The sequence below is a fragment of the Poecilia mexicana genome, unplaced genomic scaffold, assembly GCF_051168715.1.
Source record: "Poecilia mexicana isolate PSO_F unplaced genomic scaffold, ASM5116871v1 scaffold_16, whole genome shotgun sequence".
NCBI lineage: Eukaryota > Metazoa > Chordata > Actinopteri > Cyprinodontiformes > Poeciliidae > Poecilia > Poecilia mexicana.
This window is the reverse complement of record NW_028263385.1, coordinates 25,461,876-25,477,179: the sequence shown is the minus strand read 5'-3', so window position 1 is coordinate 25,477,179 and position 15,304 is coordinate 25,461,876.

Below are 15,304 nucleotides of genomic sequence, written 5' to 3'. Positions count from 1 at the left end.
AAAGCTTTCAAACGTCTCATCTGATTGGACTTTTTTAAAGCTATGTAGTGACATTAGTCTTCGAATGTCAGAGCAGTCTGTTTCGTGTTAATGTGTTCCGCCGAAAAACAAACACCTGCTCTTTCTTGGCAGGAAGGCCCTGTCGTCTTCATGCTCCATGATCCCGTTATTTCCTCATCCAGGTGGCTGCTCAAAAATACAACTCAGTGTGAAACACGTTACAGGTGTGACCCCAGCATGCAAAAGCTGCCACTTTCAAAGAGACAGAACAGGAGAAAACAAAATGCTGCAGCACACTAGCACAGAGCCATTTTGGTTTGGAAAAAGTCAAAACACGGTTGAAATGGACCGTCCAGAATTTCCACAGTGTATAACCCATAAAAGCTTTCCAGTAGTTAATACCTTACCTGCGGTAGAAAACACTCTTGGTGTCTTCATTGAGCTGTAAAGTGATGGTGTAAATCCAGATGAGTTGGTCCTGGATGTTGAAGCCAAAGGCTAGTCAGAGAAAGGCCCAGGTTAAAATTTCTGGTATGAACAGCAAATGTCTTCTATGTAAATAACTAATGCAAGCCACTTTTTTTTTTATGGAAATTGTTTTAGGATATTTGTTTTTGCGTCCCCTTTGAATCAGCTGTTAGCATGATGGCGTTTATTCAACGGTAGGAGGAATTGCGCAACTGCTGATATCGCTACGAGAAAACACGTTTTGAGACAGACCGTGTAAAGTGTTTCACTTCAGAACAATTGAATTATTTTCCCAATTAAAAAATAAGGCTTTATTTTAATCATTATAACCCTCCATAGCTTTTTGTGTACTTTTATATGAGAGAATTACGTACTGTGACTGAAAATGCTTCACGTGTTATGCAATTGTTTCACTGGGGATGATCAATGATGAATCCTCCAACCTCATTTTGCCGTGCAAACAATCACTGGCTTCTATATAACTAACAGACCAAGATAACACCAAAGTAAATGGTTAGCACGATATAACTACACTAAGCTGAAACAAAAATGTCAATGAAATAGCTGTTGCTGTGGTATTTTTATATGTTGAAATCAGATGGATGATAAATAGATGTTACAGATTTTTGAATTGAGTTATTTTTCTATTCTATGCCAACATCAAAACACTTTACATGCTCTATTAGTACGTTCCACATAGGAAGATCATTGGTGGCGCGCTACCTTCCACCTTTACTTTCCATGTAAATAATAATCAGTGTGACGACATTTTACAGACTCATACAGCAGCAATAACTGGCTGGGATGTCTTTGAAGCTGGAGTTGGTTCATTATGGAAAATATGAGGAAAGTGCTTTTGCTTATTTTGTCCTTTTTTTTTTTTTTAGAACATCCTGCAAACATTCGCCTTCAGAAACACCTCAAATTAGCATACTTTTTTTTTTTTTTTGCCATGAGATACTGGTTCTTTCTACTATAGAACAAACCAGGCTTCAAGCAACTTTTGGGACTAAAATTATAATTAAACTACAGCCTTAAGACTATAATTAAATGGAAGCACTGGGAATCACTCTGACTGCGCACAACAGGTTCCCTCTGCAACACCCCTGTTTGTTCAGGTGTTAGAACACAAAAGCAAGCTCCTACACGCCAGCCGCTCCGAGAGGTGACAGAGGTGACGATGCGCGCAGATGTTTGGACGAGTCCAGCCCGCATCCGAGAGCCGGACTGCAAAGGAGAGAAGAGGAGGAGGAGGAGGCCAAGTTCTGCGTCTTCCACAATTAACAGGAGAGGCCTCGTCTCGGCGTCCTCCGGGGGCCTACCTGTACCTCCGCTGATTAGTGAGCAGTCACAGCCCCAATTAGAGAACACACAGCAACCTGAAGAGACAACACTCTTTATTTAATTGGATTGTGTTGCCGCGTTCGGCTGCTAACTGGCATCACACCGAATCAGCGTGGAGCCGCCGAGCGTAAACAAGACATTAAAGATAGAGAGGGGCCTTCTGAAGGTGTTGCTGCAGACTGCGACGGTGGAACAGGTGGAGAGATCTATGCCTATTATATGCAAATATGAATCGTTTCAAGATAGCGAGCAGGCTGTAAAGCTTAGTTCAATCTACTGCACTTAAATGTGTGTGTGTGGTGCGTGGGGGGGAAAAAAAAGGAATTTGCATTAGTCCCAATAAAGATATGTTCAGATTTATTTTTATAGGGGAAGAAAAGTTGTGAACCGTAAGTTAAAAAAAAGTGGAATTTTAAGATTTACACCTTTGCTACACTTTTACTGTGAAATGTTCTCAATATCTTGCAGCATTACACAACCTTCGAACCTTTTAACATTTTGTCATATTACAACCAAAACCTCAACAGATATGATACATATATATGTAAATATATGTATATTTTTATCAGGGTTTCAGGGGATTACATGATATAAAATATTTGTGAAGTGAAAGGATAAAAAGAGATTTTCACAGTTCCTCCATTTAAACATTTGAATAGCCTTTACTCTGACACATTAAAATAAATTCAGTGCATGAGTTTTGCTAAACAAAAAGCATGAAGACGACTGAAAAAAAAAACAGGTGACATTCAACAGAGAGACTTAAATGAAAGACTGTGAGAACATGCACATTACACATTAACCTGAACTCACATGGGACATGGTGGTAGCAGTATGATGCTGCGGGAAAGCTTTTCTTCCTATCTGATAGGCAGCATAAATTCTCAAGGTCAATCTGCAAAAAAGAATGTGACAAAAATGTCAGTTTTTCACAACTTTTTACTTAAAATCCCAATAAGACATAAACGTTTGTGTATTCTGATATGACAAACAGGGAAATAATCGAAGGGGTGTGAACAGTTTGGCTTTCAACTTTGGGTGTTGGCATCTCTTTGTGTCGTTCGGTGAGCCCAGAGTTCAACTAGTGAAACCGTAACATGAATATGTTTATGTAACTGGAGTGACGTTAGTCATCTTTTCCTGGTTCTCAAATTATCAGTCCTGAGTAACTGCTGTATTTTTTCTTATTCAAGTTGCAGGGAAGTTTTTGAAAGATTCCCCCTTTTTTTCCTTTTTATTCCCACATTCTCCCCCCACCCTTCGCTTTTATATGTGTCACCTAACAAAGACATCACCCCGTAGTGTGGCACGGTAGTCTACCTCCCAGGCGCCTCAGGGACACCGGCATGCTGCCTGGTGCTGCCAGCATCCAGACAGTCCAGTTTCTTTCCCTCTGCAAGTCAGTCAAGACCCCTCTCAGCTCTCCAACTCCCCGAGCCCCCATCACTCCTACCCCTGCCTAATTACCAAACCTAAAACCCCACTCAACTAATTAGCCACAGCAGACCCAGGAGCTGTGAGTAAAGGTAAAGAGATGGCTTCATTCAGGACGGTGTATGTGCGCGTGTGTGTAAAAAGAAGAAAGGGAGCAGAATATTCATGCCTCCTTTTGCAAGCACATCTCTACATCCAATTAAAGTCATTTATTAAACTGTTTTTTTTTTTGTTTTTTTTTTAAACAAAACTTGAGACGCGCGACAGAACGAGACAGGAAACGTGTTTGTTTGCGGCCGCACGCGCACGACTCCGCCGCACGCAAACATCCCCCGCGTGCCTCGGTGCGTCCTGGCAGTCTGTCGTCTCTTCTGTCCGTCAGCGGCTCGAGAGCTCAGTGGGACATAAATTACAATATGCGGCGTGCGCCACTTGTGTGAGTCTCAATGAAGGGGGAGGAATAACTTTCTTAATCAAGTTCCCCTGATTAATTGTAATAAAGGTGTCATCTGTAAATGTGTCCTCCTGATTGAGTAATTCGGGGCTGGAGACGGTGGGCCCGTCCCCGGTGATTGGGGAGGGTTGGACAAAGCCGGGTGGTGGAGGAGGAGGAGGAGGAGGAGGTTTGTGGAGACACAAATAGCTCCTGGGCACAGTGGCAGCCTTCGCACAACTGACAGTTATGAAATACAATTATCAGTGTGATCTGCTTAAGAATTCATCAGCAGCTTTACCGGCCAGTAAAGACGTTCGCAAAGAGACAGCAAGGGATGGTGGGAGGGTGGAGGGGGTGGGGGGATTGTGGGCCTCACTGATTAAATGAGGTTTTTATTTTGTCCAACAGATTGCTCACATTATGCTACAAAGCTGTAAAAGTAAAACTTCCTCTGTTAAATATCTGTTTTATTTCACATCGTCCTAAGAACATTGAACTCATGCAACTCGAGAGGCCGGCCTTCTATGTGTAATACAGTGCAGATTTACTTCTGTGTCTGCTTTTTCTGGCGCACACAAGCTTTAGATCATCAGGCATGTGTTTATGTCAACCACAGGTCTCGAATCAATGTAAAAAGCAACTTTGAAATAGTAACTTCATTACATTTTAGAAAACAAAAGCTGTCCAAACCAACATGGCCCTATGTGTTAAAAAGTGTTGGATTCTTTAAAATCTTTTTTTTTTTTTAAACTAACTGCACTTTTTTAAGCTGAGTTCAGTTTCACTAGCCCTATGCTACACTGATTGCTGCAACATTTGAAGAAATCAAGAAATCACGTAAATACGCGTTGCATGTGTACAAGGGAAAACGGAGACTTGGGATCTCACACATCGGAGTCTGTGACAAATAATGTCTCAAAATATCCACATACCTGCTTTGACACGATTCCCAATCAATATCGTCTTGTGTTTGAATATCTATACATTCTAATACGCTACTTAAAAGTAGCTACCTCTATCAATCTGTCCACACAAATAAACCTCCTGGCGCCATGTTAAATTCCTAACAGGAAGTCTCAGTTGTTTTTGAAGGATTCTGATTGGTTGACATAGGTTTTAGCTTTGCGCTACACTGCCCCCTATGGGTTTGGCATGTTTAAAACAACGCTCAGGGGTGGATTTGTGCGGGTTCGTGTGGAAGAAAACTTTTCTGAAAATAACATGTGTACAATATTATTTTAAACAATGTAATGAAGATATTCGTTTTATAAAGACACGGCTACATGTGTACAAGTTCTTAATAAAAGTGAAATTTAAAATGTAAAAAAAAAACACCTAAACAAATGTGGTAAGAAATAACATTTTACCTTTGAATATGTTGAATCCGAGATAAAAACATTTCAACTTGACAGAAAAATCATATTCCGTGTCATTTATCATCTCTCTGTCGGTTGTCTCGGACTTTGGGACATTATTTGGACTTTTGAAGGGGGATCCCTCAGTGCATCTGTGCGGATGTAGATACATATTCAGGTGAAAGGCAAGGGCACCACTCACCAGCTCAGGATTAATGACAGCATTGTCACCATGCTTACCAAGGCTGCCTTCAATTGGCTGGATAAGGAAGAAGAAAAATGGCGGAAAGAACAGAGGAGGAAATATGAGCGTCCCGTCGGCAGGATGACGGACAGGTCCTCAGTCCGGTTCCCTCAGGCCCCCTTCTGTCCTCATTCTTTACCGGCCCCAGCTTGCTACAGAGGCAGTGTCTCTGCGGCCAAGGACACGGGGGTGTCAGCAGCGCGTCTGGGTAACATCGTTCATCAGGCCGCATCGGTAATGGGGAGCTCTCTGTGACAGTGGTCATCAGGACACAAAAGCAAAAGGGCCCATAAACATAACATGACAGATGGCCGGGAGGACAGCTTCGGACAGGGAGGGAGGGATGAAAAGCAAGAGGTAAAGTGAGATAGAGAGAGGGGGACTGCGGCGGACAGAGAGATCTCAGCCGGGATTGTTAAAGTCTTTGGGAAAAGTCTTAAGCACCGGGTGGTTTATGGAGGTACGTGTTCAATGTCAGCTGAGAGTGAAAAGAGAGAGGACAGGGAAAAACAGGAAGATTGCTAGGGAATTCCTCTGTGGCTGATGTCCAAAAAAAAAAGAAAGAAAAACAGTCCTAGAAGACTAAAGTCAGCGAAAATAGCATAATTAAATCAGTTGAACTGGAAAGATGAATGCAAATGATTTTTTTTTTCATATTCCAGTGAAAATATATTCAGCCATGCATGTCTTCTCCAAAAGAAACACTAGGCCTTGTTAAAAAAAAGACTTAACTGGTTCAAATTATACATGATCCGTTGTCCTTCTTAAGCAAAGTTTTCATTTCCAGCTCTCCTAATTTCTTCATTTTCCTGCATCCCTGTTTGTTAACTACCTTTCATCAGCGACTGTGGCCAATTAGTGCAGTTAAACCTTTTAACCTTCAGCATCCTGCTGCACAGTTAAACTGAAGATCCAACATGAAAGATCCACTCGCCTAAACAGAGTTAGGATAGAACAGACACACAGCCTTGCAAATGTGTTCATACTCTCAGAAAACACTTTGTTTCATTACAGTCTCAAACTTTTATGCATTTTATTGAGGTTTTACAAAATGGACTAACGTACAACATTTATGTTTGTGACATGCGTTTACATTTAGCCCTCTGAGTCAATACTTATAGAACGAGTTACAAGTCTTTTGGAGTGCGTCTCTACCAAACAGGTTTTCTTACAGAACTGCCTTGAATTTAGGACTAAACAGTGAAACTGCAGAAAGTCCTAGGTTTGATATTTGTGTGTTCTTTGACCTGCGTGTATTGTGTTGGTCTGTGACCTGTCCGGACTATGTCGTACCTTTTTCACTCTGTTGCCATTTATTATTCCTAGTAGGAGCCCAAAAGGCTGCCAAACAGATGACTTAGGAGTAATAGGGGTATCTTCTATTTCAACTTCATCAGATGAAGTCATGACGACCGCAACTGTCTAAAGCTTGCGAGACAGCAGTCACCTTAGCAAGAAACATTGTGAAGCTTCAATGTCGCAAGATCTTGTTATACCGTATTTGTTTGTGATTGTAACATGACAACATGCCTAAAAGTTCAAATATGAAGATTAGGGCAAAGGAGGACATTTAGATCTGCGTCACCAACAGAAAATGTCTTTATTCCCACTTCCAATATCTCAACAGACTTGCACACGACGTCGAAAGAAATGCTAAAAATAAAACACCCCATAAAAACTCTGCCTCTGTAAAAGTTAGTTCATAATTGTGGAAGTGACAGCAATGACAGAAAGTGCGAAACAGGTTGTGTGAAAAAGTAGAGGTGAGGGTGACGGGGGTTGTCGCAGAGTCAACTACAGAACCTGTTGGAGGTCCCTGCAGAGAGGAGACGATTGTCGTGTTGGCAACGCCTTTATCACCTCAGGATGTATGCGCCGTCTTTGGCATGTTTACAGGAACGTCTTCTCCCCAAACGAGAGCCATCCTGCTCAAAACATGGGAAAACGCAGCTCCATGGCCTCCGCACGTTCGGCCTCCCTCCGTCTCTCTTTGTTTTGTGGAAACAGACCGGCCCGTCCATTAATCGTCAGCCATCCATCCCTGCGCACCTGTATATAAAAGGGAAATTAGAATATCCATCACTTGAGCAAAACGTCGACATGATTGATGGGTTAGTCACAGGATCCCTCCATCCCCCCACACACACACACACTCAAGTGTGTGTTTCGGGAGTGAGAAGTGAACATTATCTAGTGCCATGATCAGATTTAGTCCACGCATTTCCATCCGGGAGAGCTTTCTGAGTGGATGAGGCGAGCTGGCAGAAGGCTTGTGGAAATCTAATATCATAAGGCTTTTTTGGTTTGTTAGACTTGTTATTCGCAGAGTGGGCTGGTGACACTTCTGATATAACAGCGTAAGACAATGTAACGAGGCAGAATCTCATTTTGTTGAAGCGCTTCCGTCAAACTGTGGTCTGAAGGATGATGGGGAAAATCTGTGCAACCAGGTTTTGAGTGGGGTGTGCTAAGACTAAAATACCAACCGTTTTTGAAGAAAAGTCTTAGATAAATAACAGGAAACATCCCTGGAGAAGGCGACATTAATGCCAGAAAGCGAAGAATGCTCATTTGCTGTTTATGAAGGGAAACCATATTTAAACTAAACAGAATAAATATATGCTAAAGAATTAAGCTTGAGATAAAGACTAATGACTGACCCAGCTTCATACACCCATCAGACATAATCACACAGGAAGTGAATAACACTGATTATCTCCCAATCATGCCACCTGTTAGTGGGTGGGATATGTTAGGCAGTAAAAGAAAAACTGTCTTAAAGTGAATCTGTTAGAATCTACAATAAAAAATTTGGCAAACATGAAAATCTGAGTGATTTTCATGTTTGATTTTCTTTTGGCAAGAACCAAATCGTAATGGTCTGACGTCTGGGTCAATGTTCAGTGACAAATCCAGTCCAATAGATGAGTTAGAATAGCTCAGATTGATGACGTTAAAGCCAGTTCTGATCCTAAGGTCTTAGTATACAAAGTACATAAAGTACACATTAGATGCAGCTCTGTAAAACCCACCAAAAATTACAAGAAATTTTCCTTTGGCCAAGCTCAAAGTTGGAGCTAGAACTTTGGGTGAGGAAATACAAAGAACTAGTAGTAAGCAATCACAGACACTGCTCAGCGCTGGAGCAGGTTGGGTGGAACATGGACTTTGACACTTACCAGAGGAATGTTGTTCAGGCCACATTCAGCAGGATGCCAGAAAGCAAAACAGGATTATTTAAATAAAAAATGACAAAACACAAATTTGCAAGTGATTTGACTTTTCAAACGTTTTTTTTTTTAGGGTTCGGGATTAGCTTGAAGAGCACAACAGAGCCTGTCTTACGTTTCATATTCCCCATATTTCAGTCCAGTAGAGCATCTTCTGTGAGACGGACAGATTTACACCTTAGAGGCTCCAACTTCCAGAAAGTAAAGTGTCTCCTGCCTATATCTTTGTACCAGATATCACTGCATACCTTCAGGACTCTGGTGGAGTCCATCCCTCCACATGAAAATAGGATCAACACATTTTAAGCAGGTGGCCATAATGCTATATCTGAAAGGTGTGCATCTACAGTAGAGGCACTGGTGTCTGCCCTCCACTGTCCATTTGTTTGCCTGTTTGCGTGCGTGTGTGTGTGTGTGTGTGTGTGTGTGCTTTGATGGGCTGGAGACAGGAGCCCTATCGCTGCAGGATGGAGAAAGGTGAACAGGAAACAGAAGGTGCCCATGGAGGAGGTATGTGACATCTGTCAGATCCAGTGTGGGTGTGGGGATTCAACGCGCCCCCCTCCCCCTTCCGCCTGGCCGAGGGTCACGCATCGCACCGCAGTCGCTGAAGTTGTCACGACACCATGACACTTCCTTGGCAGTGGTGGCCAGACAGCCTCAGACGGCGAAGACACACACGTGTTTTTTTTTTGTTGTTGTTTTTTTTTTTTTTGAGTAAATTTGTCTTAAGGTAGCGGGTGGGGGTGGGGGGTGTGTGCACTGTTTGTTCTCTCTCCAAACAGAAACGTCTTGCTTATTCTTGTTTCTATTTTTCTTCTCCCCCCTTCTCCTTTCCACGTCAGGGTCTCTTGGACAGCGGAAGGTCAGGTGACATGGCAAGGTCGAGAAACAAACAAACAAACAAACAGAAGGAATTAAAACGGAGAGAAAACAGACCAGATGAAATGTGGCGGCGTGTTTTTTAAGCGCGGCGAAGCTGATGGCTTGTAGCAGCCATTACTCTCTGTGGTGTCCTCTGCCCCCCATTGGTCGCAACAACACCTCCTGGCACGGCTGCCACTGTCACATCAGCTCATATTTCCGCTTAACTACATGGACAATGAGGGCCATTTCACACCGGGATCGGTTCAGCGCTTCGTGCTCTTCAGGCAGCAACGTCTGTTCAAGGTGGGAAAGGTCATTCGCAGTAGATTTAATAAAAAATGCGTTTTCCTAAGCCAGCGTGAGCTCAAATTAGATTTAGTCATTTGTTTTGTCTTTGTGGAGGCGAAAACAAAGAAAATACCGCAAAAATTGTTGAAATCATTTTTACTATTGTCTGATTCCAGACCCCATGACCAACAGCCACACAGCTTTTTTTTTTTTTTAATGAAATGACAATTTGGGTTTGATTGTCTAATCAGGCTGATTGAAGCGATGCCCCCCCTCCCCCTTCTCTGTAAATAGAAGTGGTCTGGTAACCCTTTTAACACACATCCAGTGACAATCCCCTGTCAGACACCAGTCATTGTTTCAGTTTACACACACAAACTGGCTGATTGAGACAAATTTGATGGTGATGTTGGGAATCATTTCAAAACTGACACCACAGGAGAAATCACAGTCCCAATAATAATGTCTTGTGAACATTTAAGTTGCTGTACTTCCTTCACCCTTAAGTCGCTCGACTATTTTTCTTTGTCAACATCATCTGGGTCATATTTGGAACTAAACTGGCTCAACCGTCAGGAGTGTTGTTGGCAATCCAATAGTTTTCACTTAAGTTGAGCCTTGGTCTTTTCCCACATCGATTCTGACCAAGTTGACCAACTTCCCTTCACTAGAGGTTGAATTTTAAGCATCAGATCGATGAAATTTGGACACAATTTGGAGTTCCAAGAGGAGAAAGATCAGACCTGTTAAAATTAGCTTAAAATGGAAAATATTGGCTGATGTGTGGAACATACTTGAAAAGAAGCCCTGGAACAGAAAAGACAGTCAGCTTAAGTCAACTCCACCAAATAAGTCAAGAAAAGTTGTCAAAGCCACAAATGTATTGTTAACTACAAAAACTGGTTGAGAAGCAACTTGGGAAAGAATATCTGACGAAATAATAGCCGGTCAATTTTTTATGAAATTTGTATTTCATTGGAAGTGCCATAGCATGAAATGAAATACAACAAAATAATACATTTAACAGCAGCGCCGTTGGAAAATGTGACTAGGAAGATTTATTCAGACCTTAATAAAGTGCATTTATCCGTCTGTATGCATAATTGTAAACCTGTGTGCACTAAAGAAAATTCCTTAAAAGATCAATTGCAATAATAAAAAAGCTAAGTGTTTAAGTTAATATTAGCCATTTGTGATCAAAGACAGACATCCACTGTTTAATTCACCAGTACTGGGTGTCCCACAGCATGACGCTCCCATCACCTTGCTAGACTGTTCATACATTGTTCACTGGTTTGAAAGTAAATCAGTACAGAATGGACAGAAATTGAAAAATAAAACCTTAATTCAAACTTGTGTATCCAACTCTTGCTTTTAAATTTAACTGAAGATGCATTTTGTTTAATTCAACTAACCGATAATATAAATCATAGCTCAAATGACTCAAAGAGATTTCGTGACATTTATGACCATTTATCTGCGTATGCGAACTTCTGACAGGAACCTGTGCATCCACCATCGGGTGATGTAGCTGTTTGAATTATAAAACTCACAAGAAACAGCTTAAACACTGCCAACTCACGCAGATTTGAACAGGTTCAATCCAGACTGCTGCAGTGGAAACCTGGGCCTAAACATCTTAGATCTGTATGCAGAGTGTGCCTTTAAAAAAACATGTTTCTTTTGTTTATTCTTTGCATTGTCTTTTCCTCTCTGTGTGGAGTTTTGACATTGGAGATGACAGGTGTCTGTGGAGTGGAGGAGAAGGAGGAGGAGGAGGAAGAAAAAGGAAGAGATGCCAGGTAAGAAAAAAAAAATAAAAAAAACAATCTTTGACTGCCTGTGGGTGAAGGCAGACTCCTCTAGGCAAGGCGGCCTTCAGCGTTTAGCTGGGGGCGCAGTATCAAAATCACAGCCACTGCTGTACCCCTAAGGCGCTAATCTCAACCAGTTACCGTCAAGTGCAGCTTCTTCTTTATGTAATCCTTCATTCTCACCCCCCACACCCTCCGACCGCCTCTCCCTCTACTCCTTACGTCTCCGCCGTTCCTCCGTTTTTAACCAGACCCAATCCACATAGGTGAGAGGATAAATGACAGGTTGGGAAGCTGCAGAGGAAGCAGGGCATCTTGAATCCAGCATCGCGTCTCTCTCTCTTTCTCCCAGTCGCTGCTCGCGACAAATCCAAACTGTACAGCTGTAGATGAATCAGTTTTCTCCTGGAATTGTAAAACCGTAATTAGCAGGGTTTTCTTGTGTTTACCCGCGACAAAACCCACCAGATGCCGAGGAGACCTCCGCCGTCACTCAAGTCGGCTCGATGGAGGAGGGTAGTTGTTGTTTGATCGCTGGATGACTGCTAATTTAATAAGTGTTAACTATGGCGCAGCCAAGCGAAGGAAAAGAGGGGAGGAAAAAAAATGACGGAGAACTTAAAAGTAAAAAAAAAAGTAAAATAAAGCATAGAGATCAAACAATGACATGTTCAACTGTGCGCATAATATGCAGCTTATTTAAGCACGCCATGCTGTTTGTCAATTATTTAAAAACCACAGGAAATTCAGTCCAGGAAATCTCATAAAGTGTAAATAACATTCCTTTTTTTATTTTAATTTTTTTTTTCTGTAGCTTAATTGAAATTACTTGATGCTGTTTAGGAATAACAGAGTTTCACAGAACCAATAAGGATCATGAGGGGATCTTTGCTAAAGGGCTGAACTAAACTTATTTTCAAGCAAATCTGAATAAATCACACATGAAGACTGAAGACTACACTCGTGTAAAACATCACACATGTTCATAAGCAATTTTTTTTAATCACACAGAAAACTGGCTGGGCAATAAAAATGGTGTAAGCCCTCGGCATGACACTACCACCTCTATGCTTCATCGTGGGGATGATATGCAGACCAGGAACATAAAACCGCAGATGCAGCACATGGATAACTGTGTGCCGCTTGTATTTCACTACTGACTGTTTTGTGGGAGTATTTTCTGCTTTTATAAAAACATTAGTTTCATCTTTTATGAGTTGTGCTTTGTGGGCTCAGCTAAACCAATTGAAATGTGACAGAGGCTTTAGGTAGAGGATTACTGCTGCTTAATTTTGATCTAAAAAGGCACAATGTTTTCATTTAACCAGTCTGCTATTAAGGCCAGATTTTGACATGCAATACTTCATGCACCCGAGCTCTGGATGTTTGCAGCTCCTCCAGAGTCTGTGCAGTCCGTTTCTTCACTAATGTTCTATTACAAAGGCAATTGGTTGGACTGGATCTTTTTTTTGTACCATCAGATGAGCGTGAATGTAAATGCATGCCACATTTTTCGGTTATTACTTTTATTATTCTTATTATTATAAGGAGAAGAATTAGCAATATGTTCTTAATAATAAAATAAAATAATTCTTTTGACAGGCTTCTGTGGCGCGTTTAATAAGCACACAATACATGTAGCATAAAGAAACTAACGATATTGCTCGACATAAAGTTGCGTTAATCTGTTATAGTCTAAATAGAGGAGAAAGTGAGGTGCTGGCGTTCATTAGACTAACAAGCACAACTCATTGCACAGTAAATGCCTTCCCAGCCTGCTCTGCTTCTGTCAATCGCACATCCCAGATGATTTGCACTCGACTCACCCTGCGGTTACAACAAGCGACAAAATTGAGCTGGAAGATGTTAAAAGCAAAAAATTGTGAGAAGTTACACCACCTACTCGAATTGTGGTCTAAAAGTTACAGCGGTAAAATCTTAATTAAAATAAAATGTCAGGTTTACTACATGCTTGGGCCTATAATTAAAGTTTCATTAGCTGGGACGGACCAGGCTTGGACACGACGTCTACAGGCTTGGGTCGGGTCAGGCTGCAACTTTTGGGCGCAATCAAAACTCTACATTTACGTCAACATTTCCATCGTTTCTTCTTGGCAGCCAAACACCAACAAAAAGTAAATGTGCCGCTGCTGAAGACCGGAGCAAAGACGTCTGACAGCCGATTGCAAAGAGCGGGCTAAGCATGCAGACACAGAGACAGTGGCCTCAGGCATTTCTTATTTGGCCTTACTAGCTGGATGGCATGCCTTGACGTTATTTAGATACACTCTCACACACGCGCGCACACAAAGCAGACGAACGCACCCACGAGAAGTCTTGATGCAGACTGTAGGTGAAGGCCGGTATATGTCTGTCTTGTCTCGTGAGCGAGCGGGCCAGAGATGGAGGCAGGGCAGACAGATCGGAGGGACGGAGGGGAAGAGAGGAAATGGAGGGATTAGATGAAACCTTTCAGTGCGTGTCATCATCTCTGACATTCTGTAGGGCTTGACCTTAACAGAGCAGCATTGTGTCAGAACCAGGGTCTCATCACAGCAACCCCTTCTCCCCTCTCCCCACATACACACACACAAGCTTCAGAGATCCCGACACCAGCACCCAACATATATTCCCCGGCATAAACACTTTGGAGCGGACGCACAAATACACCGGGAATAAAGCAGATAAGTGAGGTATTAAAACTCAACTGGGTGAGCAACAGATTCATCTAGTGCCTCGCAAAAGTATTTATATCTCTTGAAGTTTTTCCACCTTTTGCCGTTTTTTCCCCCACAAATTTCAACATATTCTTTTGAAGTGTATGTGACAGATGACAACAAAATGGCAGATTGTTAATTGTGCAGTGGGAAGCAATAGATTATTTTGGTGTGAGGAAGTTTTTCTTTTTCATGATTAGGGCTTGACCCTCGCCGGGTCATTGCCTTCTCACGCAATTCACTTGATTCTCATCAGCGATCCATCTGGAGTTCGATTCCCCCCGATTGAATTTTGTCCAGGCCAATCAGCGAACAGAAAGAGGAGTTGTGAATGATGATGTTGATTTTCTACGCAGTTTTAGAACCATAGTCTGTCTGTGTTGTAGTTTTTGCAATGGCAGCGAAGGAAGTGAAGGGAGGAATTCAGTCTGCGTTGGGCATGCTTCCAAATGTTGAGCTGTTAAAGTCGGAATAACATGATGGGTTTTATCACTGGCAAAGGTGTTGCGACCCTCTTCTGTGTGGGATTGTTTGCAGCACACAGAAGCTCTGATAAGCATCATCAAGCTGGCGCGTTATTTATGTCACAGCCAAATATTGGCGACTGGTAGAAATCAGATCAAATTGTGTAAAACTTCAACAGAGTCCTCGTTTCCGGTAAGCAATCATTTCTCAGGGTCCAGATCCTCTGTATGAAACGAAGCGGAGAACAAGAGAGGTAGCTCCAGGCTAACAGTGGAGTAAACTGTATTAATCCCTGAACATACCAAATTATTTTGGACAATTTCCTGTTCCCAACTTTGTGAGGACAGTTTGAGGATGGCTACTTAATATTTTAAAATGACTGTGCTCTAGTACACAAAGAAAGGATGAATATATGAATGAATGTATGGAAGAACCTGTCTGACCTGCAAAGAGTCCTAACCCCAATTAGTCAGAGCGCAGGCCTTGTCCAACATCAGTGGCTGACCTCACAAATGCACTTATGGAAGAATAGACAATGCTTACATTAAACACACGCCTGTTGAAAGCCTTTCTGGAAAGTTGACGCCGTTATAGTCTCCAAAGATAGGCTGACCTCCACTTCTTTTTAGGCACAGTGTAGAC